Here is a 22,555-nt window from a genome sequence, read left to right on the forward strand (position 1 = left end):
GAAAGTGCGCCTCAAATAGCAAAACGTCTTGTTAAAGCATTTGAAGCAATATCGAAGGATCTGGGTTAGAATCTTGATAAATGGGATTGATTTTTACGCAGCGAAATGCATATACATCAGAGAGAAACGCCGCTAAAATTACGTTTGCAGAATTTACCTCAGTTTGTTAGAAGAGAGAAAGTATGTTACGAGTGCTGGTATTTAAGGCCGTTGATGAAAAAAAATAAATATTAAAAAAGGAACACTCGCGAATTTGGATTGATTGCCGAATTGCCGATCGTGTGCAGCGTAGAGGAGCTAGATTTGAAAACGTACTGTATGTATCTACCCCTGACGAGCTAAGAGCAAAATGGGAGAACACAGAGAGAGATAGGAATAAAACGGGGGAGGAAAGACTGAATCGACATTCATAAACGTCTCTCGTTTTTGGCGCTATAAATAACTCTTTATCCCTACCAGGGTTTGGCGTCATGGAGATTTCCCTTGGGAGATGGATAGGGAAGGGGAGAGAAAGGAAGGGATCAAATAAAAAAAATCCTTGTATTGACGGAAGGAACAACTGTTTACTCATCCAAGAATTTGGCCTCATGGAAACATTCTTTTGTCAATGATAATTCTTTTTAAAGTGTATATGCTGGACGTTTATTGTTCCATCAGCCTTCCTTAGGTCCACGAGGCTTTATAGCTAACCCCCCTGGGACCTTCCTGAAAGCGAACTCATTTGCGGAAGTTTCCAAGCCTTTTGTTTCATTTTTCACAAAATTGAATTCCATCAAGGCCCATTGGGGGGTCGAGGGAAACTTCGTGGACAGTTCAGTCGTATGCTGACGCCCTGGCGACAGGGTTTCGACCCCACCCCTTTTATCAACCCCCCTCCAACCCCGCAACAAACTAACTAATCTCCCCTTGGGTGAAAAGAGAGAGGGGGTGGGTGGAGTAAAGGAGTCTGTGAGAGGGAACCACGAACGCTCAACCCACCCCTCCTCCCCCGCCTCTCGCCGCTTTTTCTACCTCCTATCCCCCCCTCGCCCCAGGAGTAGGGTCGGCCGCTCTCGGGGTGCGCGGATGGCGCCGTCGGAGGTGCGGGTTGGTTTTTTCGAAAACGACGGAAGCGGATTAGCCGAGAAGTTCTCACCCTCCTAGGTTTATCCCACACAAGCACACACACGCACGCACACACACACATACACCTCCTTCTTCCCTCGTTATTCGGGGAGAAGTTAGAGGAGAAGTTCAGCGGTGGTTTCTCGCCGACTTCTACTAAGTTTTTCATCCCCTCCAACCTAGAACCTCACACTCTTGGAGAGATAAAACTTCCCCTCCCTTCTCCTTTTAATGGATTTGCTTAATTTGTTCCTCCGTAACTTGGGTCGCAAGAGCGGGACAAAAGGGATCCCACACTGGGAAGTTTTATTTCTCCAGGCCTTCCACCTCTTGGACACCCCTTCTCTCTAGATAACCCAGGGATCCTAGCTCACTCGCCTACTTGCAAACTCTCAGAGATATAGACACGCGCGCTGTGCCTCTATCATCCGAACGATCCGAAGGGAATTAATTTCAGGAGAGTTAATGAACTCCGGATTCCCATGATGACGAACGCTGATTAGGTCATTAGGCTCCATTGAGGTGAAGGTATGGTCATAATTAGGGAATGGTTTCGCTCATCCAGGAGATCACAGCATGACATTCGAACCGTGCAGAGACAAGTCGACTCCATAAATTTAGTTTTAAAGATGAATCACATGATTGAAAAAATAGAGTTTAAAACTGAACATTTGAGTCTCATATTGCAAGATAACTTGTGTCATTGTAAAATATTCGCACAGTTCAAAATCATACTCGATATTCAAATGCTCTAAAAAAGTAAAAAAAATGCATCTCAAAGGATCCAGAAAGCAAAAACTATATTGAGCTGATTCACGAAAAAATTGCGTTGGATTGGTTAAATTTCCATATCAATCCATAATGAGGAAAGCCAGGCTTTTTGATGATAGCCGAATAGACGAATTAGATTAAGTTCCCCGAAAAACAACAAATTGAACTGGAGGATGGGGAAATACTAAAAAATATGGTATTGTAAACACCATTCGATGTGATAAAGGACGGGCAAAAAGGGATGAAATACCATACGAATCAGGTCCAGGTGCCCTTAACCTTGCTAGTGACGTCGGTGATGAAATGTAAAACTTCCTACTTGAATTGAACTTGCCACCGTAACCACCGCCTTTGAAACCCGCCCAACGTGACTTGACCTTTCATAAAGGCACTTACCTCTTACATCAGCTTTCTCCACCAGCAGGTACATATAATGAATAAACATTTTGAGTATTACCAATCGTGTTCATAAATTTTCCACGTAAACCATGCATTTGTGAGATAATAGCAAGTTTGAATAGCAAGATGAATAAGCGATATTAAATCAAAGTACTATTTCTTAAGATTTGATTCCATATTGAATATCCTGTTTCTTCCTGAAAACTAATGTAAATTCTCAGATAATAGCATTTGACGTTCTGAGCATGAGAAATTCATTTTTTAATGGATCCGGCTAATAATCCAACATTTTGGACTTTTTATTTTTTGAAGAAATGCGCACTTTAGGGTAAAAAGTGAGAAAAAGCGGCGCCGGAATGAGAACCCGCGCAAAAATTTTGTTTAAGATTTAACGATAATCCAAATCGCCATATCGAGCAAACACCGTAGCTTTTTCTCTGAAATATATAACCGATTAAATTCTTTCATCGCCTGAAAACAATTCCAAATGATCTCTGATATGTCATTAGATACGTACTAACTCCCTTTGACCACAACGGCGACCCACAAAGAAGAAAACAATACCTGCTAAATACCGTTATTAGATTTACGATACGATCTTTTTGATAAAATATTTGGCATAGAACTTTAATTGAAAATATAACCTTGGGACTTAATGGGCATAATATTATTAATTAACTTTAAAATTAACCCCATGCGAACATGGTAGAAGATGGAGGTTTAAAAAGAATGAAAAAAATTTATAATAATCACCATCGCCAAACACAACATCATTTTAATTGTTATTCAAAGTATTTGCTTTGGTTGGAACAAATATTACGTACAACTTAGACTTCGAATTGAATGATTGCCTTTCTTCTGCTCTTCAATACTTCTTACCAGGCTTTATCCCATTCTCTCTGGTCATCTGTAACATTCTACGTTCTCCAATGAATAAATATAAGTACTAGCAGTCTGTCATGAATTAGTTCGCCTTGATTTTTTAACACAATTTCACCATCAATGTCAGCCTTGGCGCGAGCTCGTCTCTTAACGTGAAGAGTATTTCCACGAAACTCATACGAAGGAATTAATTACTCGGTTTCGCGTACTTACTAGGATGGAAATAAAATGAGATTTGTTAAAAAATGTGTATTAACGCTAAGGGTTTTTGGATAGATTCTTCCTTTTTTCACATGTTGCACGAAGCAACCAATCTGAAACGTGCATGGCTTGGTGGGGCGAATGCTGGCGTCAAAAGAGCCCTCGCTCCCTACTCGGCGAAGAGTAAACATGGAGTGGATGGGCGGTACTGAGATATAAAACAAGTAATACAACGGGGACGGCACAGAAAATGTACATGTATCACCGGTGAGGAGAATGATCCTCATCCTTGAAAGAAGTAAAAATAAGGAAATGGTTACTACCATAAGCCCACACTCGGCGCATGCGATTCTCTCAAAGTTCTATCGAATGACCTAAGTCTAATATGGTTTATCTCTTTCGATAACGAGATAAGTCGATGGAACATATTGTTTACTCTCTGAAGAGATGTCACAAGGAAACTTGGTCCATGTGATAGGACCTCAGGGGACGAACAAATCCCCTCGGCCGTTCCCTTTCCAGCTCCATCCCTTAAACTTAGGGCTTATTAGTTCGGCGCAGGAGGAGGAAGGGGGCGCAACACTCCCCCCACCCCCACAGAGCAGCATCACCTCAGCTACCCCTTCTACTTTTGGGACAGGTCAGGGAAAGTCGAGAGGGGAGTGAAGGATAATGTGGTGGCGAGAAGAAGGCGGGGTTGGGGGGAGAGGTCGACCACCCCCTACTTCCCCTCTGAGTCTAATGCCCCCGAGTGGGCGTGGCACCGCGGGAGGCCCGTCGGAGCTCGTCGGCCCGCCAGATTAGAGATGGGGTAAATATTTATTTTTTTAATATGTGTTATTTTTGCCCCTGGAAAAATAGTTGCGTAATTCTTCGAATAAAATGCGTGGTGAGCATTTCAATTAATTGTGGAGATGCATATATATATATATATATATATATATATATATATATATATATATATATATACACACATTCAAACACGAAACCCCGCCAAACGGCGAATAAATACTCATTTATACAGAAACAGATATAAGGAAAAGGGATAGGAACACATATGAAGCACGAACACAGAAAAGGTGGGGAAGGCGGAATCGAACGGATCACAAGAGTAAAAATATTTCCTCGGTCAAGGAAATTGTTTACTCTTGTGATCCGTTCGATTCCGCCTTCCCCACCTTTATTGTGTTCGTGCTTTATATGTGTTCCTATCCCTTTTCCTTATATCTGTTTCTGTATAAAGGAGTGTGTATATATATATATATATATATATATATATATATATATATATATATATATATATATAAATATATTCCCCTGTCTCGCATACAGACGACCAGTCAATCTCAAAAAGCTTCTAACATACACCAACCCTTCGGCGCCCCACCGTGACAAATTTCCTCATATTTCCCCTACTTGCTACCGCATCCGATATAAAACATGCCTGCTTATCAGATCTGCTGCCATCTCTCCTCATTGCCCCCTCACCTCGTTCCCACGCTAATTACCTCTCGAAAAATATTATCTATCTTTTGCCATGCAAACAATGCACTTCATTTTACATTGGCGAATGCATTACCCCTTTATCTATTGAAATGAACAATCACCACTAATCCTGTAATTCTGTCTCCCTGTCTTCTTTCCCTATCCCTTCACACACAAATTCCCACAACCATTCCTTTGATCAGCGTTTATCCCTAACCATCCTAGAATCCCTACCCGATTCAGCCACTAATATAGAGGTGAGAGCTCCTGAATCGGCATATACGTATACTAGCGTTCCGATCTTTTAAAATTCCCACCCTTAACCGCCGTCTTTAATTCCCTTCCCAGTATACCTCCCCCCAGATTCCATAGTCCCCTACCGAGATCTTCCAGTCTCATCTGAAGAAGGCTGAAAGCTTAAACAATTTAAATGTGAGGGTCCTTTTACGTATTATCTATTTTATTTTGTGTAATTCCGTGCCCTTCAAATTTTATACATATATAAATGTAAATATGTATATATGTATATATGTATATATGTATATATATATATATATATATATATATATATATATATATATATATATGTGTGTGTGTGTGTGTGTGTGTGTAAATGAACCCCATATCTGAAATTCGCCTTTGGAGGATAGAATTTGATAGAGGTTGGATTTTCATAAGATTGTGGGGAGCTTCGTAAGTTGTAGAGGGAAGCCAGGTGTTGGAATTCCATTTCTCTTATAACGAAATGCATGTAGGGGTTACACAATTCTAAGTCCCATCCAACGGATAGCGTACTCCACTTTTAAGCTCTCTCTTTACAAACGTCACCCTGAATAGGGATTGGAATACCTCCGAAAAATCCTAATATCTCCAGATTTTGTACCAGAGTGCTCGAGGTGGTAAGCCAATGAGTCAATTGAATCTTCTTGTGTAGTTGGGCTTTTTTACGTCTTTTTTATAGGACGAAGGGAAAGTTGGCTAAAGAAATAACGCTATTTCTTTTGCTGATAAATTTGGAGTTTTTTGAGGAGACAGAAAAATCTTCTCCAGACTCTGGGCGACAGAAAGAAAACCTTGCATATCCTTTAACTTATCAAGGGTCAGAAGGACCGATCCATCAGTGTTTACGTAGTGTATACTTCACCAAAGCCGAAGTCGGAGCTCGAGCACATGGCCTTTGGGATAGCACGCTTGTGCCTGATCTGCAAGACAAACCCGTTTGGTGGTTAAACCGCATCGAACGCCCTCTCTGTGATTTGTCCTTGACCTTACCCCATATTCCTTCAGTTCTGTTGCCATTTATTTGCCCGCTTCAGTATGGACCGTTGGATTTGTCCAAGGAAATTCCCATACATTTGTCCTCCTTTACCTTCAAATCCATATTAGATCGGTGGAAAGCGAATATGAGGTAGATTTTCAACAGGATATTATCATCATATTATTCTTTAAACTGATATATAGTATTTGAAAAACTAATTTTAAAACCAATCGTGGACTGAATATTGATCTTGACATGAATCTAATAAAATTTTTAGGAGGTCTTCTTTGCAAGAATGTTAAAAAATGATTGTTAACCCTGTCTTATAGGATAGACCTTGCACGCAAATAAGATAAAGGAGATGAACTCTATAATTGACCAATTGAAAGTGGTAGATGTTCCACTAAGGTTAAGGAAACAGAACAATGAACATTTTTGCAATTATATTAGTTCTAATTTGAGAATAAACCTTATTGCTAGCTCATCTATCTCATGAATAGAGCACTATCCAGGACATTTTAATATAAAGTGAGAATCATTTCTATCGTTTGAATCGTATGACGCGATGTTAGTCACTGATATTTAAGTAATATATAATTTGTATGTTGGACGTCTGGTTTAGTAAGAGCATCCCCTGCCACACACCCAAACTGTTTCTGGTAGGATACCGTGCAGATAGGAGATCAACGGCTTAATCACTCTCCGATCTTCAAGCATTATTTTTATGACACATTCATTTACCTCCCGTCATTTTATCAGGTACGATGTAATTTTTTTGCAGGAACACGAATCGCTCCCAAAACTATTCTCCTCTCTGTTGTAGCCAAAATCAAAACTTGAAATCTTCATAAATGTGACGTACATTCTTCGAACTTGAATATTTGATCTACATATTATGGTTTTAGTCGCTACAAGGGTTTGTGGTAAGGAGTGTTTGGCCATTAATTAGCAAGATTGGTGCATTTATCAAGCAAGATGCACCTGTCTGTATTTTACTTAAGTAATGTACCAAAATAAAGATTATATTTCTTAGCACGCGTTGATTTCTGCTCGCATATGGTCAAGAATTTTCACATATGACAAAGCTGTCTTCCATCTGCTAATTTAGAGGTCCCTAACCTCTCGCTGCATTCTCAGCTACCTTTAGGGATTTCATTTTTTCGCCTGCTAAATCATTTGAACTCTGTTTCAACATTAAAACTTATAAGACTAGGCTTTTTCCTACAGATCAAATCCAACTATGTGGCCTTCGTGCTTTAATTGGCTCCTAATTTATGATATACAATAGTTTTAAATGGAATTTCCATTCGGGGAGTTGATAGCTTGGTATAAGCAGGGTACAGCTTTTTCAGTAATATACTACGTTGTAAAACCTCAGAGTCAATCTGTAGATTGGGTTGATAGGTGATGATGTATCTCATCTCGTTTGTAGCACAATTGGAAGTGAAATCATATCTTCAACAGGGCATTATTAGTTGAAGCATTTACTATTAGACACTTTGGTCCAATGGCAACATATCAAAAATGTAAAAGGTTAATACGCTTGACGTAAAAATTTGATTGTAAATAAAATCTAAACACATTAAGGTCAATACAACAATTTTAAAGTGAAAAAATCTTTTGCCTTGACCGGGATACGAACCCGGATCCCTCAGTATCCGGAAGAGTACTTTAGCCAGTTAAGCTATCGAGGCGTCCTCCTTAACACTGAAATTTTGGTCTAGGCGAATGATTTTTACTCTTTGAAATTGTTGCATTGAAATGCATTTTAGCGGACGACTCCGCTAAAAGTTACTGACGCGGTATCTCCCGCAGTTTCTTTGAAATTTAAATTGAGGAATTTAAAATTTACCATAAACGCATGATTAGATTGTGATTCATTAATACATTTAAAAATATTATTAATTCCATCTTTTCATTAATCCCTTCTCTTATGTATGCAAAACAAGCTGCACATAGAAGTGAGTTGTCCGGTCCTTGAATTGTGCCGCCTGTGGATTCGCAGAAAGGTCTGGAACTAACCGAAACATTACACAGATTCGTTGGATCTGAGACAACCCAAGGGCATCACCCAGAGTCGAACCCGGGCCCTCCTTCGGTCGGTAGCACAGCGCTCAACCCAATAGAATGCCTAAGCCCAGGAGCGCGTGATATTCACTTTCAGGGTGTGAGGGCGGAGGGAAAGCAACCCCTTTGCTTGCGTCACCTTGCGGTTTCCCGGAAATTTCTGGCATCCCGAAAATCACTACGCTTGGGAAGAGACAAATGTGTCCGGACACGTCTGCCCGGAATTGAAACAAGGTCTCCCCGCCCGATAACGGCACTTTCGTCCCAAAGGGCTGCCATGACGATGCATAATAGCCATGCATACTTACATATTCAATAACGCTCTACGTGTCGGGTCAGCAGAGCTGAGGTGTTGTAGATAGAGATATAAGGCACACAGTCATGTCTTAATATTAACTGAAGCTTTATTATAAAGGAAGGTCAGAGGTTGAAGGAATGAGAGTGATCAAGCTGATTAGACCAATAAATAAATAAAGTGGAAAGTAAGAAAATTTATTTGAAGAAATAATAGGTTTAGATCTTCGTTTGTCAGAGCGAAATTCGATATAAAGACGAAAATAAGTTGGGATATTCTAAATAGGCCAGCCTCGAAAATGAACATACCAGTGACAAAAGGTGATTTTTCATTTTTTTCATTGATTTTATCTTATGTTCGAAAAATATATGTATTATCATCCATGCATCATGCACAATTAGCTGACCCTCTCGCTGCAAGACTAATTTCCAGTCTTTCAACAATCACTTCAATTTGTAATATCATCCGCTTCCATCCTTGCATGAATGCATGCAAACAAGTCATTATTGCTTTATTGTTCCCCTCCCTCTTTGTCTGAGGAAAATTCTGAAAAGAAATGAATCGTCTCATTCTGTAGTCTCAGGAGATGTTCCAATTTTTTTTTCAGTTTATTCTCCAATGTTATGAAAATAATTCTTTGCCTCGTAAAGATGGATTTCATATCTAAACGGCGTTGTATTTTCAACTCTTTTCTACAAACCTCTCCTTCTCCTTCTTTAAAATCCCTCCGTGAATACTTTTTGACCCTCACTACCCCCCTTTACCATTCACCACGCCAGATCCCGGCCTAGGTGATAACCCGTTTTCTCTCTTGTCCCTTGAACACAGTGAAAGTGCCATCAATATCCAGCATGTCTACAGGCGTCAAATGCCTGAGGATTAACCAGCGAAGAGTTTTGTCAGTTTTCCACCGTTCCTCATCATTACACTCCTATTCCCCCTCTTCACTGTCGTTTCCCGATGATATCCCTCTAAAAATAATACTTTTCTCTACATTTCTTACTATTTGACCGTCCAGATTTACTTCTCACAAAATTTTACTTTTCGTTTTTCTGGGTCTCCTGGTCATGTTCACCGTACTGCATCGAACAGATGTAACTCTTTTTTCTTTCCTCAAATTGAACATTATTCTCCATAGCTGTCTAACATCCGCAACCTGTACATGTCTCAGGATGCTCAGAGTGTGTATGGCTCAGAGTCAATATGGGGAGAGTTAGGAAGATAAGTTAGACAGGGATGTCCATTATCACCTTTTATTTTCAATGAATATGCAAGAAGAACAGTTAAAGGGGCATGGGAAAAGCTGGAGATAATAATGAAGGCCGAAGGAAAGTTCATAAAATAAGTTAAATTTGCCGATGACCAAGCTGTATTTATTTTATTTATTTATTTAGCCATTTTGGCCTTTACATCGGACTATTGAAAGTGAAAACAATGGACACGATTACAAACACCCGTCCTAGGTCAAGGAAAACCCATCCAGGCGGGAATCGAACCGGCGACCCTTGGACTGGCAGACGCGGACGTTACCCTCGAGGCCACCGAGGCCGAAGATTGGCGACAACGGTGTCATTTCAGTTGTCATTCAGCCAAGGGGTTACAAGCATTGCTGAACGTATTGGAAAGTCTGTGATAGGCATGGGATGCGGATGAATGTAAAAGAGAGAGAGTTGGTTTTGAATGTTTTAGCGATTGAGAATGGCTAGGTTAAACATTAAAACAGGAGTTAATTAACAAGAGCCGGTGGAACAGTGTACCTATCTCGGAAATGCTTTGGACCGAAATGGTCAATGCATTTGGTAAATAAGAATTTTATTGAGCCAAGAAATTTCACATGATCGAGTGAATTGATGACAGGGACGATGGGTAAGGATGTAAAGCAAAGACTCGTTGAAAATTGGACAAGAAACGTGGTTTTGCACGGCGCGGAAACATGGTCGATGTATGAAGATGATGGACAAAGATTTTTGAAGTTTTGTAGCTTATGAAATGTGGTTTTGGGAAAGTATAAGAAAGATGAAAATGACGGAAAGGAAAACAAATGTATGAATACTAATCATGGTGATAGATGAGGAAGAGATAGAGCATTTGGAGGAATCCAAAGTAGGTAGGAAATTTGAATGCAGAACGTTCTGATCGGCGATTGAATGCTGACGACTGTGATGTAGAGGAAAAGACTGGCGTGGGAAAAAGATATGGGTGTTCAATGGAATTAAGCGAAATGAAATTGCTGAACTCAAGAACAGTTTAGTTTAGTATGGTCTGTCACGTTTTGTCTTAGCTCCTTAATTAATCGCTAGTTTCCATAATTTCGAGTTGAACATTTTTCTCGAAAAATTTTTAGAATCGAAATTGACATAATTACCGTAATATTTATATTATAATGACTAAATATATAAGGATAAAAATTTGCGTCAACACCAATATATGTTGATGTTACATAAAATTTAATCGCTCTTCTTAGCCGTTCCCTGTTTACATTTATTTGTCTCGCTGAATGACAGAGTCGGGGATGCAACTAGTTTCACTCGATCCCTTTTCTTCATGTGGAAAATTCCATCGCTCGTCGGCAATAATATAAATAAATAGCAGATTTGGGCGTGATTTCGAAATGTAAAAAAGAGTGCTAGAAGACCTGCCCTTAGACTGAACCTCCCCCTCTCCCACTCGCCACTCGTCGGCATCCATGTGCAAGTGCCATCCATCCAGGAGAACGACCCAGCGTGACGGCCCGGTGATGTTTATTTATTTCGGCGAAAATTTTCCGGACCCCTACGGGTTGAACGGTTGGATAAATCAATTCACTAATAACTGGTTGCTTGCGTCAGATGCGAGAGGTGGTGTGGTGGGAGGGAGGAGAGCGGGAATGAGGGGAGGGGACGGGTGGAGTGGAGGTGCATGGAGTTGCCCCAAGGACTAGAGGGAATTGGTTTGGAAGTGGGAAAGGGGGAGGTGGAGGGGTTGGTTTTCGACGATTGGGATGGGCAGGTGGTGTGGGGGTAGGCGGTGATTTTTATGCATCTTTCTCTCATAATAGAGGCGGCCTCCTTGTCTCGGTTCAAAGCCCCACTCCAGCCGCAGCAGAGGCGGTTTTGATAAGGAGACTCCTTTGAAGTGAATAATTGCCGCTTTGCGGTTTAAAGTGCTGCCGGAGGTGAGTTTTCGGCCCGCTGCTTCCTGCTGTATAATCCATCCGTGGTGTCACCTCGACTCCGAGGAAGAGAAATAAAAATGTGACGAATGCCTTACGACGAAAACACCTGAACATCAACGGACCAATAAATAAATCATGAGTATTGTCGAAACACGACGGCAATAGCGCGATAATTCAACGGGAATTTATCGTACGTCGATTTAGAAATGGCTACCATTTTCTGTTTAATTCATTTTTATAAATAACATAAAATCACGAAATTTAAAAAATTATTAATGTGGATATTGAAAACTTTTATGTATATATAAACTTTTATGTTATATATACATATATATATATATATATATATATAAACTTATATATAAACTTATATATAAACTTATATATATATATATACACATATGTACACTATTTTATACGGATTTACTTATTATACTTACTTATTTACTTATAAGATTAACGATGACTTTCCGGGGATGAAGTTCGAGGAATGAAATATCTAAGTGATTCACAGGTGATGGCTCTCTTTTCCATCTTGTGAGGAAAACCTATGAAATACGATTTTTTCCAAAGATAGAGCGTGGTGTGTGGGCAAAACCAATGCATTATTAATACTGATTTCTCATATTACACCTTCGAGAATTAATTTTCCTTACCCCGACACATTGCCCTCACACATGTTCTTGGATCGACCCCCAATGAGACGGAAAAATAAATTGTTCAAAGTGTTGCTGTAGAGAAAAACACTAGTACATTTATAATTGCACCTCTGCGCTTCTGAAGTCCTGTGGAGAGACTCTCTGATCACAGTTATTGAAGACTTTCACGATAATAAACGCAACTGAATATGCATTATACGCTAATTGGCATTCCCCTCTGGTTAAGCTCGAGTGTCCCGCTGTTGGAGGTGCATATTGAGTGTAATCCGGTTTGCCTCCGACCTTCGCACCCACATGTCGTGTACCGCGAGGAGTATTTTTTTTATTTTCCAGTCGAGTAGAGGAGAGTTAGACAGAGTTTGGGGGTCTAAACACCCTGAAAACCACTCCCCCCCTTCCACTACTTCCTCCTCAGTCGATTCAGCAAACTTATTTGTTCTTTTTGGGGACGGGAATTGAAAGATGCTCATTGCCGCTCTGCCCGACGGAAGGGCGGCGTAGTAATCCATTAGCTTATCTGATCGCATGTGTATTCATGCACACACATATCTACATACTCGTCTGTATTTTCGTGTATGCATCTGTGTCTTCATGTATTTGAGTGCTTATGTATATATACAGGGTCACCCAAAAGTGGTAGGACTGAATTTTTTACAAGAATTTTATTGACGATATACTTACATCGACTTAATAATCTTCAAAGTATGCTTCTTGAGCTGCTACACACTTAGTATAACGTTGCTTCCATTCCCCGTACGCCCGCTGGAAATTTTCTTTGGGGATGCCGTTGATGACCCTCGTCGAAGCCTCTTGAACGGCCTATATCGAGTCAAAACGTCGTCCCTTGAGCTGTCTTTTCATCAGGGGGAAGAAGAAGTCCGGTGGTGCCAGATTGGGAGAATAGGGCGGGTGCGGCAACGTGGCAACGCCTTATTTGGCCAGGAGCTGTCTGACGACGAGCGCGTTATGGCAGAATTTTCGGCACCATCTTGGCTCACACCTTGCGCATGGCCAAATCCTGTGAAATAATGCGTTGGACGTTGGATGCAGACAGACCCAACTGGTCTGCAATTTCTTCACTGGTTGAGCGTCGGTCTGTGTTGAGCGGTGTCCTCACTCTGTCCACATTCGTGTCGGTTCTTGCCGTCGACGGCCGTCCGGAGCGATGGTCGTCTTCAACGAGCTCCCTACCCTCTTTAAACAACTTGCGCCACTCAAATACTGTAGAACGGCTTAAGGCAGTGTCCCCATAAGCCTGCTTGATCATATCGAGGGTCTCAGTTGTCGTCTTCCCGAGTTTCGCACAAAATTTCACAAATTCAGATTCATTTTGTTTTTCGACGCGGACAAAGACTTGCTTCACTAAAAACGGTGTCCTCACTCATCGACAGCCCGCAGGCGACTGAGGTTGGTGTCGGTCTGTTGCTAAGAGCCCCCTCCACCTTACCCTGCCAGGCATACCCCCCTCCACCGCTCCGTTCGCGCCAGAGAAACTCAGTCCTACCACTTTTGGGTGCGACCCTATAAATATATTTTTTGTTGTTGCCCGAGTTTTTACTCGTATATAATAATTATATATATTGAAAAAAGACAAAATTAAAAATATATATTTCATTGGTGTAGCTACCATTTTCGCTAGTTGAAAAGGGATATGGTATTCTCACATTAGGTAAAAAAGTTGGTTTCACAAGACAAAAATATTCAAGAAAAACAAGATTTTGATTTTTGCTTTGTTTATTTTACTACTCCATCGTGACGTTTGTATTAATAATTAATTAAAATTCGTGAGGGTTTTACGCATACGCGTTATCGAATTGAATGTGCCTATTTGAGTTGCCTGCTTCATCTCTCTTGCAGGACGTTTCATGCCCCCATAACGGGTTGGGGGTTATTGCATCCTCTCCAATTTAAACGAGAGCCGCAATAAAATGCTCCAAAGTTGAACTTTTACGAACATCGTATTTCATTACCAATGTTTTTTGTCAAGGGTAGCGTGTGATCCAATGAAAACAATTGGATGCATCCCCTCGCGAGTGACATTAAACGACTAATTTCCAGGCGCTCATGAAGGTTATCAAAAAAGAATTATTGCCACCGGTGGTTCCTCGGCACTCTTTTAATTGGCATTTAATGTCAAAAACATCTCAATAAAAGTTTCGATTGACCGGACCGAATTGAAAGTAATTTTTTCAGTGTAACGTAAAACTGTGCTAAGTAGATATATTATAGAAATATACATTTATTTTAAAATTAATTGGAAACTCACCTCGAAGTTTTAAATGAACATTTTCACCCTACTTTTTTTGGTGAATTAAATATCAAAACTTTTTATATTAATTCTATTTTTTTTAAAGTTTAAGTGGTTAATATGATAACATTGTAAATTGTCATATTTCATAATATATTTTAATTCATATTATCTTCGACAGGAAGAACAAGGAACACCCTAATAGAGATACGTGTGGATGTCATAATTTCACTATTTTATAGAAGATGATATATTTTATAATACTCATACTCATTACCTTAGATGTTAAAATACTTAAAACTATATTGACTACATTAATTTATAACGTATTGAAAAAATAAATTAGCTGGTGACCTCTTCAGCCACGTAGCGGTTTCTGTTTTCTCATACGGTACTATCATTCCCAAAAATCCGCTGTAAGTAACCGCTGCTCCTAGAATTGAGAAACGGGGAAAGCATTCGTTGCCATTTCGTTCGTTTCACTCGTTCCAAACCATTTTTGCGCACACCTTCCACATGCCGATATAGTTCATAACGATCTCATAAACTTGAGTTTTTGGAATGCTTAACATGTCGGTCATTAAACGATCACATAATCGTCAGTCTGAGTTCAACAGTTCTCCCACTCGCGTCACATTGTCGGCCGTGGTGATCGTGGATGGCCGTCCTCACGGCGCGGTCTTCGTTGCCGACCTCTTCCCGGCTTTCCAAAGAAACCGTGTGCCACCAAAACACTTGCTAATCGGACAGGGCATCTTCTTTGTAAGCAGTCTTGATCATAGAAACAATTTCCGTTGCGGCCTTGGCAAGTTTCACGCACCTAACCTTGATCGCTCTCTCACAGACTCACAACACAACTCTCACAGACAGGCCCACCTCCTCTCTCCGGATGCTCGGAGCACACTGAAGCAACGGAACACTGCTTAGCAAGGTACCTCAATATTAGTTTCAACCGGTCTGATCGCGGTCCGAATCACACTCGCGTCACAATAAAATCACTGATATTACTTTGAGGACATGCCTTGTATATCTATGCACGATAGTGTATACAATATATATAAAAGGAAAAGGGATAGGAACATATAGAAAGGACGAACACAGGAGAGGTGGGGAAGGTGGAAATATTTTTGCGCTTGTGATCTGTCTGATTCCGCCTTCCCCACCTCTCCTGTATTCGTCCTTTATATATGTTCCTATCCCTTATCCTTTTATCTATTTCCATGTGAATGAATATTTGTTCGACATATGGCGGGATTTCGTGTTGGAATGGCTATATATATACATATATATACATACATATATTTATACACACACACACACATATACATATATATATATATATATATATATATATATATATATATATATATATATATATATATATATATATATATACATACACACAAACATACGTACATACAGACGTGCCACAATAAATAAATACATATAAACATACGCATATGTTTCCAGTCGCCCGTGCGATCCCCGAAGTCCGTAAGGCTCTTTCGAGAGTGGAATAACGAGGGGAAGGCAAATTTGGGTATATTAATGAAGCAGAAGAGGAGAAACACCCTCCTTTCCCCAGTTTTGTTGGCGAGGCTCAGCTCTCGGAGCGTTAGCCTTCCCTAGCCCTATCCCCTCTCTCAATTTCTGAGGGTCATTGGGAGAGGAAGTGCTGAACGCATTTACACACATCGCGAAACCCACATCGTGATTGTAGGAGGATCCATATGTGTTATAATTTGCAAAAGTCTATAGGTAGTTAAAGATTTCCGATAATTGGGCAAATGGGATATTGATTTTTAAATTTACATTCAGTGGCTGATAAACGCTATAGCCTCTCAAGTCGACGTCCATCTGTTGGAGCTCAAGTATCTTCCAGCAATGGAATGCACACATATTTTTAGATCAATATTAATAAATACCCCGCGATAAACTAAATAGATGGGTGGCAGGGGGTGCAAGAACTAGGTGGGAAGGGTAAGTGATAAGGTAAGATATGGGAGAGGAGGAGAAAAAGCAAAAATACATAGTAAAAATCTATCAAATAACGTGCAAAGTTGTATACATTCTAGATGAAGGCCTAATTTAAAACAAGGGTTAGTTCACCTTATAAGTTTATTTTTTACCATGCGTAAAAAGGTGATAAAAATGAACCACACATATTTATACGACAGCACTGAAATATACAGCTCTGAATTTATCTAGTAAGTTCAAATTAGCATGGAATCGTCTTTTTTGCGTTAAAATTGGTTAAATGAATTCAGCATCATAATAATGAATATGAGAGTAGTTAAGGATAGAGTTTGAGAGAGATGGGCCAGGCTCTCTCATCCTCGGGGGAACCCAGGGACAAGCTATTACGGAGGCTGATTTGTGTTGCATTAGCTTCCATGTAAACTCATGGCGTACAACTGCGTGCATGGGAAGGTGAGGAGGCGTAAAGAGATTGGATTGAAGTGAAAATACGAGCATATTTTAGACAGGTAAATTAACCCATTTTTGCTCATTATACCACACACTACCGGCATGAGTGAGAGAAATTCTTCCTGAATCAATTAATTTACAGCCGTACGCATACAAGCGGTGTGTCGCCCAACTTTTATAACCTCTTATTCTCTCCTGTGGGGAAGGGGAGGGGTTATTTCCATTTTTTCAAAACGCTTCCATTTCCCTTGAGAAGAGGTCTTCTGCAATCCAGCAAGTCCGTTGCAATACCAAACTTTCGAATTTATTTTCTTTTTCAATAATATTTGGATGCAATGAGTAAATTAGATCAAAACTATGTTCGAGGTCTTGGTGGAACAGTTCCTGTTACCCAGACGCGGTCATCATGACCTCAGAATTTTCGATAAATCCGACCGCCGACCAGTAGTTCGGAAAATTCGTTGGTGCGGAAAAAAATAACACAGAATTTTCCAGCGCTACGACCGAACGAGCACTCATGAATACGTTAGTGCTCTTCCCGTCACCGCGCCGAATGGATCAGCGGACGAGTTCGTAATTATTAATGAATGATTCGACGATTCCCAGCTGTGGACCGATGGCTGGCTGTGTTCAGTATGTAGTTTTCCCCTACACTACCCTCCGATCGGTACGCAGAAGTCGATTCGAATGAATAAAAAAATGCGTTTGACTTTGCTTTTTAATGCGCGCGGAAATTTTAATTTTTATGCTTCAGCCACTGCGTTGCATTGTAAAAAAATGTTCGTCTCTGACGGAATATACTTGGCGTGCATTTAATGATCTCACGTAAATCATTAATTCGTTTTCATGAAGAAAAAAAATGTTTTGGGCAACTGATCACCCTCAAGAAAACTTTTATTTTATTAAACATTTTCAACTGCCCCTATTTCATTAGTAATGATTTTAAACCCACCAAAATCATGAACTCGAACGTTGACTTAATAGGTGAAGGTAGAGATTATACTAAATTGTTAAAATTATGTGATATTCAATCATCAGGGTATGGAACGAGGGCAATCCCTTTCCTTGAGCCGCCTGAACTTTCCCAAGAAGACCTAACATTAATAGTAATCTACAGGGTTTAAGTAGGTATATGATTGGCTCTAACACTAAACACGAGTTTACTCCAAAACCCTAGAAAAAATAAAAAACAATATTTACAAAGCTAACTCATACTAAATTCAGTCCGTATTTATGCATACTTTCTATCTCCGTTAATTCCATCCGAAATGCCTATCATTTTCGTCCCTTTAACTCAATTTCCCAGCATTCTCCCTTCTATAACCGGCTTCAATATCCTATCCCTAAGTATATATTTGGCATTTACTTGCCCTGCCGTATTATCATTTCTTTCAAGAGTCGCTTCTCTTTCTCTACTATGCCTACAACTTCATCGTTTTGTTTTCCATCCCATCCAATACTCTCGATTTTTCTTCATTGTTCTCAAAAGTTACGTTTCAAGACCTTCCAATATACGTATATTCACTTTCCTCGAAGACCATTTTTCTGAGCCATACAAAGTCGCGCTCCATTGTACCGTTTTGACTAGTATTTTATTTATACCTTCATATACAATGTCTTTCAACGTAGAGAGAGTTCTGATTTATGGAAAATCGCCAAGCTTTGATGAAAAAGTCGAAACTTTTACAAATAAGCAATAAAAATGACGATGGGATTTCGTACCATCTTTTTTGTCACCTGCAACGAAACCGTACCTTAGTAATGTGGATACTCATTATTCGTATTCAAGACGGGCGCTTCTAGGAGCCTTGTACACCCTTGTTTTGGGCGTCCACGCCGTTAAGGGGCGCGGCAAGACAATTCGTTCGCATGTGGACGGAATGAAATCGTTGTTTACCTTCCCTCCATTCGGGCAAACATTTTGAGTCCCGTGTTTGACGTTTAAAAGAAAAAGAAAAAAATCTGTATATATGTATAAAATGTTTCCAGCTCTCATCTTGCAAACGAAAGCCGATTTTCAGCTTGCTTACCTTTCTCCGACTCGATCAACAAGGACGAGATGATGGTCCATCGCACGTCAGTTGCGGAGAGGCGCACATTTCTATGGCCGAAGAAGTTATGGCAGGAGGCGAAACATCCAATATCGATCTTCTCCAAATCTCCCTAAAGCCACCGCAAGGCTGCGGGATATTTCATAGGGCGGGAAGACATGTACTTCACATAAGATTGGATGAATAGGAAGTAGGGCTGTACGATACTCAATTTCTAAAATCGAGTTTGGGTGGGAATAAAATAAATATCAAGATGACTACGAAATGTCGACAGATTCCAGGTTAACATTGGGTAAACCTATTAAGTATCATCGGGCTTATCGAGCAGTATTGACTTCATATAATCAAAAGAGTCAACTAGGCGACCCTGGATATTGTCGCATCAACTATGTCGTAAATATATAGTTATAATAGAAACATTCGTGTTTATCGAATCATCGAATATACCGTTAATGCCATCTATGTTGTTAAATCCGTCAAAATCGGATACATGTGAATGTCAACATCGGTACAGCTTTGATACGATCTTTAATAAATGAAGTCTGTCCTATCAGGTTTAAATATAAAATATGTTCGATATTAAAAATATAAAACGGCATGGATTACATGTAAATCGTCAAATCGTTTTCACATCTCGAGAACCAATAGAGCAAACTGATGATGATTAAAACGTTGCACTTACTGCTACTGACAAAAATGCATATGTAAGAAAGAATTTACGTTCAATTACTACACCATGAATCCGAGAGGAGCTGCTATTATTTGTTAGATATTAAATTCTACGTCCCCTATCACTAATCCAGTCCTTATTAATTCATTAACTCATTACATTAACTACTACTTAACTCATACTATAGTAGAAGTAATTTTTAGGGGAGTTGACCGACAGCTAAGGTCATTTGCGCCTTTCGGACAGGAAAGGATGAAGGGTGGAGAGAAACCCAGCGTCGGCATTAGCCTGCTCTTAACGACAGGCGCCAGGAACGTCCCATCCGACGGACGGTGTACTCACTCAAAGTGCTCTCCACAAATCAGCTCAAGTAGGGATCGGGATGCCATTGAAAAATATCTGTCGTCTTCGGGATTCGAAACCAGTTCCTTTGGGTGGGAAGCCAGTCCTTTAGCCACCGTACCATTCCGACCCCCCCCTTAAATTCGAAGCTGCTGGATCGGCATGATAACCGAAACATTCAATATATATTGTTTGGCTCCATCAGTTTCTACTTTTCACTATCAGCTTTACACAACACATTTTGACAACTTATTCGCTGATTCTACTGAGATAAAGGACAACATTAATCTGAAATTTGCCATTTTCTATGTGTTCTTAGGTGAAAACATTGTCAAAATAATGAAAAAAATGTTCATTATCTGCGATTCGGATGGAATTAATTCGATAGACAGTAAGTGAATATTAGCTCAAGCTAAGAAGGCGTTAATAAAGAAGATGCAACTACTATACTCAAACAACACCTGAGGCTGCAAACCAGGAAGCAATTTGTCAATTTGTTCTTATGAAGCATGGCACGCTACAGATCAGATTCAGATCCATAAAGGATCGGAGTGGACCAGCAGCATACCAGAAGAATAGAGCAGCCTTTGTAACGTGTAGCACCATAGTCCCCATTGCAGGATAAGTTCTTGCTGTATTTTACAGTCCTTGTAGGAATTTGCTGGAATCTGTCACTATTTGATAAAAAAAGAATGCTTATTTAATAAATGATACCTTTAGCTCTTTGCACGAAAATGGGAGGTACAAAATCTAATTTCTACGGACCCTACCCACAAGTTACCACAAAGAGTGTGTGACGGGGGGTGTAAGGACAGGAGCAACTTAATCGTAAATATTCACAATTACAAAAATATGTAGCCATTTCAGTGTTGATAAAATCGGAATAATTTACCTTATCGTAGAAAATACCGAATTTTTGTTCAGCCAAAGACGAAAAAAATTTAAGAATAGCATCCGAAATATTTCCACATTCTAAACTCGAGGTGTTATTTATTCGTGGGAAGAGCGGGAATTTTAGCGGAACGTATGGAATAAAAATCGCTAATTATCATCGGTTACGTAGAACTTCATGCACTGAAAAAGCGGTGAATCACTTTTGAATCTGCTCGTGTGAGCATACTACCTTGATCAAAAATTTCCCGGAATTTATTCAGAAAATTAAAAATACAAGTTTATTCATCTAAATCTATATTGTCCCCTTCAAAGTAATCCCCATCGACTGCAACACACTTATGCCAGCGCTTGATCCAATCCTCGAAACATTTTTTATATTCGGTTTTCGGTATGTCCATCAGTGCTTCCTGCGATTTTTCCATTACTTCCTCTCGGCTGCTAAAACGCGTTCCCCGTAATGGTTTTTTAACTCGATTGAACAGAAAGAAGTCACAGGGAGCCAAATCAGGTGAATTCGGTGGCTGTTGGATGGTATTTGTTGCATTTTTCGTCAAAAAATTACGAATAATGATAGCACTGTGCGACGGTGCGTTATCATGGTGCAAAATCCACGAGTTTTCTGCCCACATTTCTGGTCTCTTTCGGCGAATTGCTTCACGCAAACGTCTCATAATGCCCAAATAATACTCTTTGTTTACTGTCTGGCCTTCTGGCAAAAATTCATGATGCACTACACCGTTGTAATCCATGAAAACCGTCAGCATTGCCTTCTTTTTTGACTGAAAACGACGTGGTTTTTTTGGTCTCGGCTCATTTGGTGAACGCCATTCACTTGCCTCATGTCTGGATTGCGTGTCGTACTCATAAACCCACGTCTCGTCTCCAGTAATGATCCTTTTGATGAATGTGGGATCGGATTCAGCCTCGCAAATCATGTCTTTTGCGACGTCAACACGGTCTCTTTTTTGCATGAAATTGAGGTCTTTTGGCACCAACTTTGCTGCTACACGACGGAAACCCAAATCATCAACCACAATGTCTTGGGCGGATCCATAGGCAATGTTCAAGTCCTCCGCTATTTCTCTGATGGTTAATTTGCGGTTATTGACCAACATTTCTTTTACTTTATCAATTTTTTCACCGACTTTCGATGTCGATGGTCTGCCACTGCGTTCATCATCTTCGATTGACTCACGACCACTTCTGAACCGCTCGTGCCACTGGTAAACGACCGTTTTTTTTAGAGAATCGTTGCCGAAACACTTTTCCAACATTTCCAACGTCCGTGCGCCACTAAATCCGTTTTTTACGCAAAATTTAATACAAGTTCGTTGTTGCAAATTTAAATCCATTTCTGAAATTGTAAAAAATCGCCAACACACACAGAGATAGATGTACTCTTGGCTACGTAACTTTTGCAAATGTCAAGTTATGACACTAAGATTTAAAGGGAATATCAACAACAGATGTACCAATTTAACAAAAAAAAACAGAACTCAAATCGAAACGATGGGAGCGCCACACGGTGGTTATTCCGGGAACGTTTTGATCAAGGTAGTATTTCTCGTTTCGTAGAGAGATCCCAGGAGTGGAATTTTGTTTCAGTATGTGAATATTCTCGTCGCACATACTAACGGTTTACGATACG

This window comes from Hetaerina americana, unplaced genomic scaffold, assembly GCF_022747635.1.
Source record: "Hetaerina americana unplaced genomic scaffold, ioHetAmer1.1.p SCAF_69, whole genome shotgun sequence".
NCBI classification, from domain to species: Eukaryota; Metazoa; Arthropoda; class Insecta; order Odonata; family Calopterygidae; genus Hetaerina; species Hetaerina americana.